Here is a 16,711-nt window from a genome sequence, read left to right as displayed (position 1 = left end):
TGTGTGCCCTTAGGATCCCTTGGTCCTTGGCTACAAAATTGTCAAGGTGCCAAGACATTCATCTTCTCTCTACATGGAGAGTGTGCTGTTACCTTTTCTCCTCTTTCTTCCCACAAATACCAGGTTCTTGAAAGTAAAATCCAGCTCACTTTGTTTTTGCTACTTTGAGTCATGTTGATACAGCCAATGACTAACGCCACCACTTTCCTCTCTTCTGATGTTGAAATGCTAGTGTAGGTCCCTGCATATGCTACAGTCCTGCCCACATTTGGCATTCAAAATCACTCTGGATGAGCCATTCTCATCCAATGTTCCTGAAGTAGAACAACCTTGCAAGGAAACTATGCCTGCAATGACATAGTCTTAGAATAGACTCTTCCAGCACCAAAATCAGCCCTTCTACTAGCCACCAAGATGGTCCTAAATAATCTTTGTCTCCTAGTGTGTTAGTCCATTTTTACATTGCTTGAGACTGGGTAGTTTATAAAGAAAAGAGATTTAATTGTCTCACAGTTTCACATGGCTAAGGAGGTCTCAGAAAACTTACAATCATGGCAGAAGGCACAGGGGAAGCAAGGACCACTTCACACAGCAGCAGAAGAGAAGTGCAAGCAGGGGAATACTAGATGCTCATAAAAATCTCAGATCTGGTGAGAACTCATTCACTATCATGAGAACAGCATGGGGGAACCACCCCTATGATCCAAGCACTTTCTTCTCTGTACAGGGGGTTACAAATTCCTCCCTGGACACATAGGGATTACAATTTGAGATGAGATTTGGATGAAGACACAGAGCTAAACCATATCATCTAGTATTCACATTCTCCAACATTAAATCAGAAGCAGCATCTGTCACCATTATAATATAGCAGAAATGATGCTGTGTGACTTCCGAGGTCATATAAGCAATAGCACTTTCTGTCTTTGTCTTTTGGACAGCTTGTTTTGGGAAAAGCTAGCTACCTTTCCATAAGGAAACTTATCAGCACTTAAAAAATGACCAAGTGGAGAGGAATGAGATGCCTGGAACTGAGAGTCAAGAAGTCTCAAGGCAAAGATTAAATTGAGGATGTAATCATTCAACAGATGTCAGACAGTCTTAAAGCATCCCCCTAAAAAATAAGAGAAAGGGAGAGAATTATAATGTAAAAAGGCAAGAACAAAAACAAAAAACAAACAAACCAAAAAACAGTTTTATGTTCAAAAAAATCATGAGTCTATAATAAAAACTTTGGGATTTCACTTAGACATAACACACTCTTCAGTTCCAAATTTTCTTTGCAAATAAAGAGAAGCTGAGAAGATTACACTGCTTCTCAGGGAAGTTTGTTTTTTAATGTCTACTTTATATGTGGGCAAGGTAGAGAAAGGAGATAGGAAAAATTCTCACAACCCGTAGTAAAAGGTCATGAAGGGAAATAAAGGAAGAGACTTATAGTAGGCAGAATCAGAGGCTAGTTGTGAATTTTATTTACCCCAAGAGTAGAAAAGCCTGACATAGGTTTTTTAAATAACCTGATTTTCCATATGTACTACAGTCTGGGTGTCAAGTCAATCACTGATAATTATGTGACTTGGCTTTAAGTTGTAAGATATTTTATGTTTAACATAAGTAGTTTTGCTCAAAAAAATTATTTACTGCAGTCTCAAATTGTCTTAAGAATAATTGCATTTAAGAATATTGGTATTTCAATTAATGTAACCACTGATTGCTCTGTAATTTCTGGCAGACAGGCAAAATCCATTTTTAAATACTAAATATATTTAAAAATTTAAAGTTTATTTAATGTGTTTAATAGTAAATCAGGATACAGTTTCTCTCATGGTTACGGCAAGTCTTAAATAATTAGTCTAGAATAATTTAGTCAAGAGAAAGTTTAGCAGATCTGCCTTAATTCAAGCAACATTTTTAATATGAGGAGCATTGGGGTAGGAATCAGAAGGTTGAGAAATAATAATCTCATAGTTTACAAATTTTTTGTCATTTCCTTTTTAAATGTATAAAAAATGCAAAGCTTTCTTTAGTTGTACTTTTCCTTCACAAATAAAAAGCAGAGGTCATTTTTCCCCAAAGCTGTTTTCTCTTTATCTTTAATTTTAAAATTTGATTTTTAAAGATATCTTTAAAGTTCTTTACCTTCAACCTTCACAACTGGTCAACTGGACTTTCCTTTGGAATCTGAATTGAGTAAGTGTATAATACAAATGAGTTATAAAAATGGTTATCTTAATGTGTCCATTCACATATTATTCCCCTCAATTGATTCAACGAGTTTTTCACAGAGAACTTGCCTAATGTTAGCAGATGATTTCATTTTCTGATCATGGCTTGTTATAAAAAGATAAGGAATTTAATATTTTAATATTTTATAAAATCAACAAATGCCATGATTTTAAATATTTTATATCATCTATAACTCTCTGTAATTCAAGGGATCTTAGGTATTATGATTCCCATTTATAGAGGTAGAAGCTAAGGCCCAAACAAATTAAATGAGTTGCCCAAGGTTACATGAGAATTATATTCCCACTGCTTAAACTTAAAGCCTTTGCTCTGTTGCCTATTTCCTGCTTCTCTTCTCAATATAAACTTTGATACATGGAAAGATTATCTGTCAAAGCTATGTGGAAATGTCTTCTTATAAAAGGCTAATTTCAGAGCAGATCATTGGAGTGCCCTGAAGCCTTGTCATTAAACACTGGGATTTGTCCACATACATGCTGATAGACTGTAGGTTAGACAGGAGTGTCTTTCTTACATATTGCAGTGCACTCTTGGTGTGGGAAGCAATAAAATATAATTCAATTTCTATTGTTATCAATTTATCTGTGTATCTTTGGATATGATAACCAGAACTTTGTACTACCAGAACTGATTACCTTCTGGAAATTATTCCCAAAATAGACTGAGGGTAGTGTCCATGCTTGTAGTCTACAATACACAATATTGGCATATAATTGGTGTATCCCCTGAAGGCATTGTTGCTACTAACGTCTGCAGATATTTGCCATAGCAACTTCTTTCTGGCTCTTTTTGCAACATCCTTCTATTCTCTTATCTAAAGGGGTTTGGACACAGTGCTTTGATAATTTTCATTGTAGTTTCCTGCAAGCACTGGGACACTTCACAAGCAAAGTTTAAGGCAGAGTCAAGCTTGTTCCTTTCTATCTTAGTTTTTCTCCAAAGGTTATTTTTTTTTTTTTAGGGAAAATGTGTTATGTAAGAAAAATTTGGATTATAAATAAAAACTAAAAGCAGAGTGGCTAATTTGAGAAACTGAAAAGCTAAACTATTTTAGTTTTTCTGGACTTTCTCCTCTTAGATTGACAAAATGTGGCTTGCCATGAAGTGAGGAATTGTAACTTTGCTTTAGTTTGCTGCAAGTAAAACAGGTATATGCCATTATTTAAAAAAAAAAAAAACATGATAACGAGTAGTATAAAGCATTCTTTATTTCTATGACTTAGGGATACAGAGTACAATGCAGTAAAGGCTATTGCTAAGCAAGGAAAAGTAACAAATATATAGCAATTACTTTAGTGGTTGTTTATCCAATTCCAGAGAGTTGCTTGATATAGTTTGTTAAAATTTTCATGGATAGTGAATAAATCTTCCAGATCATTTTCGCAAATGTGTTGACAATTCAATTTATCATTGTATTTTTGGTCCCTATTGACAGATTACAAGCTCTCACTGAGTTAGTGCTTTAGTGAATGGCAGACACAGGGGACACAGTGTGATCATATTAAAATATTTGATCCAAGCTCTCCAATGTTTACAATTTAGCTGTCTAAACCAAATGCTCGCTCCATTTTCACCTACACAGATTGACAAAATAGAGTCATCTGTCACAAAGAACATTAAAAAATTTTCTGTCAAGCTGAGGACTAAAAGGATGATCACGATCTGTCTTTCAGATGGGTGATATTCAGTGTCTTGACATTTATAAGGCAGATGCCACAAGTGACTGCTTTTCTTATAGGCCAAAATGAAAGTTTCTTTTTCTCACACTATTAACTAAGTGGAAAAGAATCACTTAGAAGTGTTTGCTTTAGTAATGAGCATAAGCCGTTTCAAAAACCTGACTAGAGTGGGCATTACCTGATGTATCCCATGTTCATCTGGAATTTCTAATGACTGTCTTAAGATCAGAGGCCATAAATACATTTTGTTCATCACTCTTTCCCTTGTTTCTACTGTAGTGGCTAGCATGTGGAAGACATTCATTTAAAAAAAAGATCATATGTGGAAACTAATGAAAAATAATGATTATTATTTTAATGAAACTTTAATAGAAAAATTTTCTTGTGGAATAGAAGACCAATATGAGATCTGATTTGCTGGAAGACAAGCAAAGCCGACTAGCTATAATAGCATGTACCAAGGAATGAAGATCTAAAATCACAGTGAGTTGTAGTACTGCAAACAGTGGAACATGGTTGAAGCATAATATGTGAGTTGCAGTTTGCCAGGACATGACTTTAGACAGGTGATAGGAATTAGTTTTTTGAAAGGCTCCCTATACCACCTTAAGGAGTTTTCATTCATGTCTGTATGCTGATGAGGGGAAACTATCATCAGGAGAGTGATAGGATCAAATGTTATGTGAAGAAAAGCATGTTTATAGGGAATTTAAGGGTGGGCAAGAATAGCTACTGCCTCCAGCCTCCAGCCCCAAATACCATTTACGTGGAGTATATGAACAGCATAGTCAAACAAGTTTTATTTCTCTGTTGAAATATATGGGTAGAAACAGAGGTATGCAAATTTATAATTTGCCTGGAGTTACAAATTGTTACAAATTTCTTTGGAACTTTATCTAGAGTGCTTTATCAATTCACAATTTTTTACTGCTTTTCCAGTTTAAATGTAAACTTAAACCTGTAAAAGTCTAGAGCATATAGTATGCTTCTGTTCATTGATTTGATTAATTTAATCTTCATTGAAAGATATTTTTCTTCACATATTTATCAGAAAGATTTTGAAAACAAATCTTGTTTTGGGTATAAGCATAGAGTAAGCACTTACTTTTCATTAAGCAACAAGATATATAAGAGAGTAAAGTTTTATTGTTAAACATAGATATTTCTGTGGTGAAAACATTTCCCAAAATAAAATACCTGTTCTGGATGACAATAAAAAACAAGACAAAGATGGTATATTTAGAAAATTAAAGCATTTACTCTTTGATTTTTGTGATAGCTATTACGTTAAAATTCATTTTAGATTTAATTCCTTGAAAACAATGTGTAGTTGAAAGAATTACGGCGTCTTTGTGTTAAAATCTAATTCACTCCTGTGACATTTATTGTCTAATATATACAAGGCTGTCTTCTAAGTATTATGGAGTTACATTGGGAAAAAATGTATTGTTTGTATCATAAAAAAGACAAAGGAAAAATAAAATTCAATTATAATAAATGTGATAACTTTTGTAATAGACAAATGCACAGATTGCCACAAGAATACTTAATTTAGAAAAAGTCCCTTCAATGAGGAAACATCTGTGCCAAGCTTGAGGCATGAATAGGAGATCATTAGACAGGTCTAAGCAAGCAAAATGGCAATGAAGTTAAGGAGATATAAAAATGAATGCCACGTTAAGGGGAGCACGAACTGTGTGTGTGTGTGTGTGTGTGTGTGTGTGTGTGTGTGTGTGCACGCGTGCACCTGTGCACATGTAGGCTTGGGTGAGGGTTGGGGGGCTAATTATAAAGTGTCACAAGAAAACATCAAAAGATGAAACTGAAAAGTTATGTTGGAACCAGGTTGTGAAAGGCCTTGGGTGCCTTGCTTCAGGTCAATTCTAGAAACACTAATTTAACACTCATGAGAGAAATAAAGGACAGGTATTGATTTGTATTTTGATAATGGCTATTTTTTATATGTAGGGATAATCAGAGGGAGTAGAAGTAAATATAGTTTCAAGACCAAGCTCAAATTGTTGGTGACGTTGTAATTCAGAACCTCAGAGCTTATATTTACAGAGCAGATGAGATAGGTTAGTAAGAAAGACCTTAAAGATGAATGAGGCCAGACCAACTTTCTCCAGATTACTTAGTCATTTCTACTGGAAAATTGTTATTAGAGTTGAACAAGTAGATTTAAATGGAAAAATCCAAGCCTAGAAAACAGATATGGGCAGTTAGACTTAAGTTATGCTTTGTAACTAAATGAAGAATATGCAAGCCAGTAAATCAGAGTGGGAGAAATTTTGGTCAGTCTTTCAAATAGTATCATGGTGAATGACTGCACAAAATTAAACAAGAGGGATACCATTTTTTAAGAGTTACTAAAATGCACAAAGCAAGTACTACACTAATTTGGACTGTTTTGTGATTCTTACAATTCAATATGGAACAGAAAATTAAAACAAAACTTTCATATTTATTAACATTTCATCTGATACGTAGTTCTTGTAACTGTACATAGCTCACTGTGTTATAAAAATACATAGTATTTGCTCAATAAACATTTGTGAAATGAAAGAATACATGACTGAATGAATCTGGTGGCCCAGATGTTTTCTGCAAACTGTAGTAATATCTAAACATTCTGAGGTGTACAATTTTTTTAATGCAAACTACAATTATGTTAGCCACTTTAATAACTACATTATCCTTCCAGTTATACTGAGCTTATAATCAATTAGAGCACACTAATGACTTTAAACTTTCTGTTTAAGATTATACGTCTCAATCACTAATAAGCTTCAATCTTAAGTGTTCGAGAATGATTGTATTGAAAGTGCCAATGGAGAGTCTAGTGTCTTCTGTGTTTCCAGAACTGTCTAATCTGGGATACAAACTCATAGATTTCAAAGAGGTCATAAGTTACCTGCCTGCCAAGAATAGAATTCACCTGTATGATGTGACTGCACCTTCAACATAAAAGCTAGAAGCTAGTACCAATTTTCTCACAGCTGGAGGCCTCAGTTGGTTATAATCAGGCAAGACTTTGTAATAATTGGGGAATTCAATGCCATGGTGTGTACAACCTGATATCTTTGATATAAGAGGTTATGAAATATAATAGAAAGAAAATGTAATTGTGGGCTCCTGAAAACCTGGGTTTGCTAATATCCCGGTTCTGCCACTTACCAGATTATCATTCAGATATTCACTTGTTCATTTATTCACCAAATATTTCCTGACGACCAACTAAGTACCAAGCACCACCCTATTCTTCAGACATGCAGCAACAAAAAAAACTGACATACTCTCTGCCCTAATAAAGGAGCTTACATTCTTGTGTAAAAACAATAGATAATGAGCAATTTAAAAATAATTTCAGAAAATGATAATTTTGAATACAAATGGTAATGTGATAGACATTGATGCATGTGATAGAGGGAAGCAATAGAGAGAAAACTGGGCAGACAGTACATGAGGAAATATGTTGCAACTGTGCATAAAATGTGTGTCTTCGAGTAAAGGCAGATTTCTTTTGAGATAATATCTGAATGATGTGATGTCAACCATATGAAGTATAAAACTGATTGTGTTTCTTTTCCTATAAGTTTGAAATAGTAATAACTACTTTGTGAACTAGTTCTATGGAGTAGAAAAAATAGCATATGGGAGATGAGTGTTGTGGGCTGGCACATATTAGGACCTTAAAAAATGCAGGTGGTAAAGTATTGTTTGTAATAGTTGTTGATAATAACAGTAACATTAATTGCATTTTTAAATGGTAGCTTTTAAAAAGTGATATTTGTAACTGAGAGAGAAGTTTATCTGGAATCCTTTCTCATAATTCCTATCCTCTGTTTTAGAGTTTCTCTGCATGTTTGGAACCTCACAAACACTTTCTGGTCTCAGGTGAAACCTATTTCTTTTATTGTGTTTTCACACGCTCTGCTAATCTGATCAGCTACAGATGTGATGACTTTGTCCTGCCACACTCTGCATTAGCCAGGCTCTGAAGAGAATTTATGTTTCAGAACTGCCCTAGTTATTGAAGCCCAGATTATTAGTCCTTCCAACCATTTGCTGGCCTCATAATGGCAAGCTTTAAATATAGAGTATCTCCTTTTTTATCTGCAGTTCATTCTGTTTGTTTTTTCTATGACACTTTTTTTTAGGCTCAAAGGGCAGTCTAGGGCAATAGAGATGGCCCATCCTTGTGATTACATGAATGTCTAATTTAAAAAAAGGAACATTATAGACAGTTCAAGTGGAAACTGCAAGTTAAAGTACAGGCAGTAGGTCCAAAACGCATGTTTGCCTTGCACAGTGTGCTTCATAATAATATTAGGTTGGCACAAATGTAACTGCGATTCCAGGTTACGAATTTTAAATCATTATAAATAGATTCAAACACATATCTATTAAAATAAAAATCATTACAATCATCACATTTTTGCCAACAATAAATGTTTATTATTCCTGTAGCATAAAAATCCTTGCCTCGGAACTTGAACTCTTGAAAAGCATTTTCTGCATCCATTGGTTGTGGAAGTGTTTTCCCTGCAAAAAGCTGCGGAGATACTTGAAGAAGTGGTAGTAGATTGACAAGGGGTAGTAGGTTGGCCACTAGGAAAAACTTCGTAGCATAATTTTTTCAACTTTTGAAGCACTGGTTGTGTGATGTGCAGTCAGACATTATTATGGAAAAGAATGGAGCCCTTTCTGTTGGCCAATGCTGGCTGCAGGTGCTGCAGTTTTCTATGTATCTCGTCGATTTGCTAAGCATACTTCTCAGATGTAATGCTTTTGATGGGATTCAGAAAGCTGTAGTGGATGAGACCAGCAACAGACCACCAAACAGTAACCACATTTCCAGGTGCAAGTTTGGCTTTGGGAAGCACTTTGGAGCTTCTTGTCAGTCCAACCACTGTGCTGGCTGTCACTGGTTGTTGTATAGAATCCACTTTAAGTCACATATGACAATCCGGTTGAGAAATGGTTCATTGTTGCTGCATAGAATAAGAGAAGTCGACACTTCAAAACAATGATTTTTTGGAATTTTCTCTCAGCATATAGCATTTTCACCTTTCCAATTTGCTTCAAATGCTGAATGACTGTAGAATAGGTTGACTTTGAGTTCTTTGCAACTTCTCCTTTAGTTGTAAGAGGATCAGCTTCAATGATTGCTCTCAACTGTGAAACAGGAAAAGTTCTCTTATCCCTCTCAAAGCTCATGCACTGGGGATGTAGCTTCCTTCCTCGGTGCCCTGTTGCTAAAACCTCTAGTGGAAGCATGCAGATGGGCAGGTTGTGGTCGTGGGCTCCAACTCCACGACAGTGTCCAGGTGTGAAGGTTTACAGCCCCAGTGGGCATTTGTTACAGTGTGGTCTTTTACTTTTGCTGTCTATAGGCTGCTTGTGTTAATCAGTTCAATTGAAGACCCTCTCCCTTATCCCTGGGTCCTTGCCCTAGTGTATTGGAAAACCCGGATGACACATGGGCTTGGAGAATGAATCTGAGGTAGAAGGAGCTCTCAGCAGATGGATAAAGAGCCAGAGGTGGATGAAGTGGCAAGGTGGTTTGCCCTGGAGTTTGGCCACTCAGTGGCCGGACTCTTCTCTGCCTGCCCTGGCCAATTCCTCTTGGCGTCCCGTCATTCCACTGGTAGATGGCCTTCTGGTGTCTGCTGGTTTCTGCTGGTGCCTGTCAGTGTGCTCTTCCACTCCTCCATTCATCTCAATGTCCAGCCACCTGTGTGCTCTCCTGCCGGTGTTTTCCTCTTAACCTCCAGCCACTTATGTCTGTGCCTGCTAGAGTCTTGGTGTTTTTAAAGGTACAGGATGGAGGCATGCTGGACCAGGAGGTGGTCTTGGAAAATGCAACATTTGGGCATGATAACAGAAGCACCCGACCTCACATAGGTATCTGGGCACAGCCCAAGGGTGGAGCCCTCCCCAGGGACCCCATCTTTTCCTACCCACACTTCCTGTCCCCTTCCCATATCAGTTGGTCCTTGTCAACTTCCAGTGGCCAGCTGCTATGCTCCTAATCGTCAAGGTTCTCATCTTCTTTGCAAAACTTCTTGAATCCCCATTGAACTGTATGCTCATTAGCAGTTCCTGGGCTAAATGCGTTGTTGATGTTGCGAGTTGTCTCCGCTGCTTTATGACCCATTTTAAACTTGAATAAGAAAATTGCTTGAATTTGCTTTTGTCTAACATCATTTCCATAGTCTAAAATAAACATAAAATAAATAGCAAGTAATAAGTCATTCCCAAAAAGTGTAAAGCAAGAAATGCCCATTAAAATGAATAACATAATCACATTTATTTAAGGATAAATCAAATGACACTATCAAATGGCAAATTTCAACAATACAAAAACCACAGTTATGTTTGCACCAACCAAATACAATTATAATTAACCAGATGTATACAGAAGTTTAACTATTAAGAAAAGCAAAAGAGGGTCAGCCTGGTTAACTGTAACTTTTTGAAAAAACATAAGTAGCCAATATTCAGTTTGGGAGTCTATGGTGAGTTACTCAGGACAAGTGTCGATTAAGTTCTGCCAGCAACGGGCTTCCACTGGAGCATATGCCCTCTACCACCACAACAAAGTGTGCCCCTTGCTTATAAACCATGTACACGTTTCAAATATGTAATTTTAAAGAAGGACAAATTAGTTGTTTGCCTATCATGTTTATATTTCAAGCTTAACAACCTAATTATAGATTATCTTTTATTAATGTGTAGGTAAACTGAGGATAAAAGTTTGTAGTTCCAGTGAAACCCAGATAAAGCAGTATCTCCTTGGGTTTTGGCAATGGCAGTTGATGATTCTGTCCTCATTATTGCTCATTCCTTATTCCAATAATGGTGTCTGGCCTCTAAAAGGCAATCAGATTATAGGGTGTGAAGTAGTTAGAGCAAAAGTGGGAATAGAAATTAGTTAGTGTAGCATCACGCAAAGAAAGAGTGAAGGTTGTAAGTGACTGTGCATAACAATCTTTGAAATGTCTATTTTCAGAAAAAAACTTTTTTTGGATCAATCTTTGGAAATTGCTTTAATTCTTGTCTTTATTTTCTATGCATGTACAGTATGCACGTGATAAAATAAAATTATTCTAAAGTTTAGAAGAAATATAATTTTTGACCCAAATCACATGAAACTTAAGGGAATATTTCCAAATTTGGAAAGCATTTAAAAAATCTTCTCCCTGGATCTTAGCCCTGCTTGCTGCCAACAGATGTTCATACTTTTGTGTTTCAATTTCAAATTCTTTGGTATCATTTATCTTTTTTGTTTTTTCTTGTTATTGTTGTTCTCCAGTTATTTTTTTTTTGCAGCCTTATTGAGACATAACTGATAAATATTGTATATATCAAAGATATACAATGTGATAATTTGATACATGTGTACATTGTGAAATGATTATCAAAATCAAGTTCATTAATACACCCATAACTTTACATATTTCATGTGTGTGTGTGGTGAGAATGCTTACAAACTATTCTCTTAGCAAACTTCAGGTGTGCAATATAGTATTATTTGTTATAATCACCATGCTGCAAGTTAGATCCCCAGAACTTATTCCTCTTACAACGAACGCTTGCACTTTTTGTACAATATTATCCTATTTCCTCCACCTCCAGATCCTGGCCACCATCATTCTATTCTTTGCTTCTTTGAGTTGAACTTTTTAAAATTTCTTATATTAGTGAGAATATAACACTACTTGTCTTTCTTTGTTTTATTTCATTTAATATAACACGTTATGGCCTCCAGGCTCATTTATCTTGTCACAAGGGATAGAATTTTCTTTACTTTTTAAGAGAAAATAGTATCTTTTTGTGTAAGAGTAAGCATTCCTTTATCCATCCATCAACAATCTTTAACATTGTTTTCTTATCTTGGGTATAGTAAATAATACCAGAATGAACATGGGAATATAGATTTATTTTGAGATACTGATTTCTTTTTTTGTCTATATACCAAGTAATGAGATTCCTGGATCACATGATGGTTCTATTTTTATCTTTTTAAAGAAATCTGCTGACTATATTTCCATAAAAGTTATAACAATTTACATTCCCACCAAAAGCACAAAAGGGAACTCTTTTCTCTATACCCTTACCAATATTTGTTATCTCTTAACAGTCATAATAACAGGTGTGAGATGATATCTATGCATGTTGTGGTTTTGATTTTCATTTTCCTGATGATTAGTGATGTTGAGCAGCTTTTAATATATGTGTTGGCCATTTTAAAGTCTTCCTTGGAAAAAGGTCGATTGAGATCCTTTCCTCATTTTTTTTATTCTGGTTATTGGCTTTGTTGACTATTATGTTTTATAAATTCCCTATAGATTTGGGATCTAACTAATAACAGATATATAATATATGCTTTGCAAATGGCATCTCTCATTTCATAGATAGCTTTTTCATCTTGTTTACTCTTTCCTTTATGGTATGAAAGTTTTTAATTTGATGTAGTCTCAATTGTTTTTGGTTTTATTTTTAATTTTGTTGCTGTTGCTTTTGCTTTTCTTGCCTACACATTAGGTGTCATAATAAAAATAATTATACATCTGGCAAAGGAATAATATACCAAATCTACAAAGAACTCAAACAACCCAACAAGAGAAAAATCAAACAATCCAATTAAAAACCGGACAAAGGACATAAACAGATATTTCTCAAAAGAAGAAATACAGATGGTCAACAAGCACATAAAAAATGCTCAACATCACAAATCATCAGAGAAATGCGTATTAAAGCCACAATGAGATAATGTCTTACTCCAGTCACAACGGCTATTTCTAAAAGGTCAAAAACAACAGATAACGGTATGGATATGGAGAAAAGGAAATACTTATATACTGTTGATGGGAATGTAAACTAGTTCAAACTCTATGGAAAAGAGTATGGACATTTCTCAAAGAACTAAAAGTATAACTATCCTTTAACTCAGTAATCTTCCTACTAGGTATCTACTCAAAGAAAGAAATCATTATATTAAAAAGGCACCTGCAAAAAAAGAAAAAAAAAAAAAAAAACACCTGCAATTGTACATTCATTGCAGCACTACTCACAATAGCAAAGTGATGGAACCAAACTAAGTATTTAAGAATGTTTCACTGGATAAAAAATGTGGTAGTTATACACCATGAAATACTACACAGCCATAAAAAAGAATGAAATCATGTATTTTGCAGCAACAAGGATAGAGCTGAATGCAATTATCCTAAGTGAACTAAGTCAGAAGCAAAAAACCAAATACTGCATATTCTTACTGATAAATGGGAGCTAAACAATGAGTAATCATAGGCACAAAGATGAAAATAATAGACAGTGGAGACTTTTATTTAGCTTTCATAGGGAAATATTACTCATAAAATATTTTTCTTCTGGCTGGCAAATTTACCGTGACTGTTGCTGTTACCAAGTTTCATTTTAGTATTATGTAACATATCCATGCAGAGGAATCTTAAAAACATACTGCTGAGTAATGTTGAGTAAAAATGTCAAGGCACGACTATTCATACATACAATACAGAACCATTTCTGTACAGATTTTAAAATGAGAAAAAATTAAGTCTTTTTTCATGGACATATATGTATAGTAAATCTGTTTTAAATAGAAAAAGGAATGACTTAAAAAGTTAAAAGCAATTCAGGATAATGACTACTTTCTCAATGAAGAAGTTAGTAGGACAAGATAGGATCAGGGCGCATACTGAAGCATACTATTTCTTAAGTTAGGTAGTGGCTCACAAATGCCTTTTTAATTATAATACATATCAATTATGTATAGCTATGTACAATTACATTTATAAGTGACAGTGTTTTCTTAGTATACTAAATATGTTATTTTGATAATATTTTAAATTAAAGGTAACAAATTATATACATAAAATTAAAACATGATCAAAAATTATCTGTGCATCAATACACATTACAATAATGAAAAGATACTTTATGATATATACGTTTGCTCAGGAAGTTTCTGATCTGGAGGCTCAAAAAGTACATCTAATTTAACCTTTTATTTATCACTATTACTAGTGTTTCAGTGTCAATTACTAAATATTGGAGATTTTTGCCCATGTAACAACAAAAAGTAATAAATCACAAAAATGTACAGTACATATGAAAAAACATGCTTTCTTTTTACATTGTTCAGTTTCTACTTCCAAAATGACTTATCTTTATATTTTTTCTAAAAAGCTAAGTTGCAATTTTATTATTAATAGTTAATAAAATGGACAGCAAATTTAAAGACATAGGCTTAAGCTTTTAGCTCTGAAAACAGTTTGATTTTAGAAATAACTCAAGTTCTCTGACTTTCAGTTACTGCATTTTTTAAAAGAAAAACTTGGGTAGTACAGCTCATCCATTTCTGAAGTTTTATGGTGTATGCTGAAAAAGTTCCCAGTTTGATATTTGGTCTTTCACTCTTTCTTCATTTTCATATAGTGTTTTGTGGAAATATTTATCAAAGTTTAAGCTCTGCTTTCCAGAAGGAACCAAATACCATCATTTTATAGCTTCAGATGACATAATATTCTCCAATCACATTTACTGACGTAAATGTCTTCTGTAGCTCATTAGCTGGAGAAATTGAATAGCCAGAGAGCGACGAGAACAAAGGTCAGGCTCACAATTCATGTCTCTGTTTGTTCTCTTCATCTTCTTAGTCTGCTCTTTTCAATAGCATCATATATATATATATATATATATATATATATATATATATATATGCCTACTAGTTATTCCTGTACAAAGCAATGTATTTCAATGATACTTTGATTTTTGTATAATGTGAAACGACTTTCAGTTAGAGCAAGATATTGTAGACATCTTTAACCATGATCATGTCTGTCTTTTTTTTTCTTTTTTGAGACAGTCTCGCTGTGTTTCCCAGGTTGGCGTGATTGTAGCTCACTGCAACCTCCACCTCACGGGTTCAAGCGATTCTCGTGCCTTAATCTCCCAAGTAGCTGGAATTACAGGCATGCACCACCATGCCCAGCTAATTTTTTGTATTTTTAGTAGTGAGAGGGTTTCTTCATGTTGTTCAGGCTGATCTCAAAGTCTTGACCTCATGTGATCTACACACCTCAGTCTTCCAAAGTGCTGGAATTGCAGGCAGAAACAACGCACCCGCCTGATAATTTCATAATGTAGAAATGTATGCCATATTTCACTGGGAGGGATGTATGTGAGTGTGTATGAGTATGCATATGCTTGTGTCTCTGTGTGTCAGCAGCAATTATGCAGATGAAGAATAAAAACATTATTTCACAAGACATTAGAAATTTATATACCAAAGTATTGATATGAGTAATGCAAAATATAACAGACTTATAAAATCTTAAGATGATGAGCTATTCTCTTGTGTTCTAACTTTTGAATCTAATACAAATAAAAAATAGTTCCTAAAGAGAGTCTGCTACTCTCAGGGGTTGCTTGGAACTTCCAAATGTGTGATAACATTTAATCTTTATAAATCTAAAAACCAATTAATGTTATTACCAAGAAAAACAAATTAGGGGTCTGCTGTGTAAGTTCCTTTCCTGAGGTCACAACTGGTAGTAACAACAGATTCTTGAACTCAGGTCTGAATCAAAAGTACCTACTTCTCTACTGACCATGGAAAAAACCAGTCAACTTTAATTCACTACATAAGGCCCTTTTTATGTTATTTTTGATACCTATGTGGCATTTTAATATTAAAAAATTTAATATAAATACTTAGTATAATAACTTTCATTGAAACTATTTCTTAAATCAAAGCATTATATGTTTACTTTATACCTAATGTGCATGCACTGCTATTCTAACAAGTTGTCATTTCTGATATGAAAACTTTGGTAATATTCCTATTTGTGCTAGAATATTATCTGCGACCAGAAGACATATTCTTGGAAGCGTAATGCTTACCTTTTATAAACATATAAGACAAAGCTGACTTATCCATCTCTAAGAAATAGTGTGATAATACTGATATTGACATTTGAGCTAGTAGTAAAATGAAAATCTAATTGCTTTAAACAAGCATTCTGTTTCTTTACTCTCTGCATCAGACCATCAGCCCCTCAAGGACAGAGACTATGTTTCTTTTCTTTTTTTGGCCTATGTGCTTGAAACATTGCATGGAATATATTAGATGTTTAATAGATACATAACGACTAAAAAGATACTTCTGAGATATTTGCGTGCATTAATTTGGTTTAGGGAACATTATGTTACTCTATGTAATGATAAGGATTAGTATTGTGAAGTTAGCCAATATTATGACTTGGTAGCAAAATAAAATATTAGGTGATAGTTTAATTTTATTTGATTTATACTTAGTTTCCTATTTTTCTGTGTGGCATTTCTCAATTGCCACTTTCCTGCTGTGATGGTTAATTTTCTGTGTCAATTTGTCTAGGTTATGGTACTCATGGTATGCAATTTTTGGACAAACACATCTAGATGTTACTGTGAAGGTATTTTTAAAAATATGATAAACATTTAAATGTTGGACTTCGAGATAAGTACATTTCCTTCCATAATGTATATAGGCCTCGTGCAATCAGTTGAAATCCTTCAGTGAAAAAGACTGAGGTCCCTGAGAAAGAAAAATTTCTGCCTCTAGACTGCCTTCAGACTGTAGCTGCAGCATCAATTTTTCGTGGGTCTCTGCTCTATCCACATGAGTTGTACATTTTGGATTTTCCAGCCTCCACATCACAGGAGCCAAACTCTTAACATCTCTCTCTTTCTGCCTATGTAGGTGGATGGATTTCACT

Source organism: Sapajus apella, unplaced genomic scaffold, assembly GCF_009761245.1.
Source record: "Sapajus apella isolate SASKATOON/1434 unplaced genomic scaffold, GSC_monkey_1.0 scaffold47, whole genome shotgun sequence".
NCBI lineage: Eukaryota > Metazoa > Chordata > Mammalia > Primates > Cebidae > Sapajus > Sapajus apella.
The sequence above is the reverse complement of the archived record's forward strand: the minus strand, read 5'-3'. Positions refer to the sequence as shown.